This window comes from Helicoverpa armigera, chromosome 13 (assembly GCF_030705265.1).
Source record: "Helicoverpa armigera isolate CAAS_96S chromosome 13, ASM3070526v1, whole genome shotgun sequence".
NCBI classification, from domain to species: Eukaryota; Metazoa; Arthropoda; class Insecta; order Lepidoptera; family Noctuidae; genus Helicoverpa; species Helicoverpa armigera.
The window spans coordinates 8,729,024-8,730,516 of record NC_087132.1 but is presented as its reverse complement, the minus strand read 5'-3'; the positions used below and the strand labels follow the sequence as shown (position 1 = coordinate 8,730,516).

At 31.5% G+C, this 1,493-nt stretch overlaps 1 long non-coding RNA gene across 1 annotated transcript; it reads right to left on the bottom strand.

The window, feature by feature from the left end:
• Positions 1 to 236: 236 nt before the first annotated feature.
• LOC126055102 (uncharacterized) lies at positions 237 to 1,059 on the bottom strand. Its single transcript, XR_010277087.1, has 2 exons — positions 767 to 1,059; positions 237 to 411 (listed from the first exon to the last, which is right to left on the bottom strand). It is a non-coding gene; the product is annotated as an uncharacterized LOC126055102 (long non-coding RNA).
• Positions 1,060 to 1,493: the final 434 nt, after the last annotated feature.

Sequence of the window (1,493 nt, the reverse complement as noted above, 5' to 3'; positions counted from 1 at the left end):
TTTTAGCTAGGTACATAAACATTGTTATGGTAATGATAAAATAAATGTTCTACCTAGCTTGTCTCTTAATCTTGGGTGTGTTTTAGGTAGGTACGTACAATTAGGTAAATGGATAGATAGATAAGGATCGTACCCACTCAGTAGAGTGCATTTAGGAGATACCTGTCCAGCAGCGGACTGCAACAGTTTGATAATGGTCAAGTTCTCGGGTTTCGAGTGTGGTATAATAAAACAACTTTGTTTTTGTAGGAATATACATCTATTTTATTGTTCTTATAATTATTTAATCTATTCTTAGTATTATTTCATCAACATAGAAACTCATGTGCAGAAATACCCAGACCCAGAACAACTACTTGCAGATCATTCAAATATTTGTTCCGTGCGGCAAACATGGTCAGCAGGTGTTATCTGGAAAATATTTAAGTGATTTTGAGTATGATTCAACATTGCTTTAAATAACTATTTTAACAGTGTTACACAAACCAAGTTAGGCAAGTAAACAATACATGTAGGAGATCACTTATATGTTTGTTAATGTACAAACACAACAATGATCGTTTACAGGACAAACTGTAAATATTTTTACAACCACAACAATGTTAGTTATTTTTTCAAATAATGTTAAGATTAGTTTGAGGTACATTCATATTATTTTAGTATGAAATCGTGTAGTTTATATGGTGAGTCTACTTTTTAACACGTAAAAGTTCTCACTTCGTAACTGGCACACTCGTACGCAAAATGTTATTTGAAAACTACTTACATCTCTAGGATATGTCCACAGCCGAATAGTATTGATGATATCTTTACTCTCATCGGATAAAGCGTGCCTTCGTATTCGCGACAAGCGAACGTTGCAATTGATGCATTTCAAACTTGTCATTTTAAAGCACGTACACACACACAACACAAGTAATAAAGCGTCCTTTCGCGAAAGTACTATCAACAGATAGAGTATGGAGGAGCAGTTCCTCGACTCAACGTAAAAATGACCAGATAATTTACTTAAATTGCTCAGATGCAGTTACAAACCACAATCCAAAACAACAGCAAAGAACTGAACAGACACTGACAGACAGAGACTAGACTCTGAAAGATATCCGTTACCTGTCAATAAAATAATTGCCAATACAAAATAAAAACATTGATGGTGAAAATAATTTATATAATTAAATTGTTAATTATTAAGATAGTATGCAATAATTATTCATTTTAAGGTATAATATGTAATTGGTTAATTATATTTACTGTTATTTCTGTGTTTAAATAATTATTTATCATTTCGAGCCTCGTGATATTTTACAAATGGCAACTTCTAAAAACAGAACTACGTTTAGTTGCGTTTAGTTTAAGATTATATTACGTTTAATTACTTGAATCTTTTAATTGGTATAATTAATTAATCCGGAGTTCTAAAAATACTACACTAACATGAAAATAAATGGCTTAGTTGCCTTAATAATTGGTACAAATTCTATAACTGAACAACG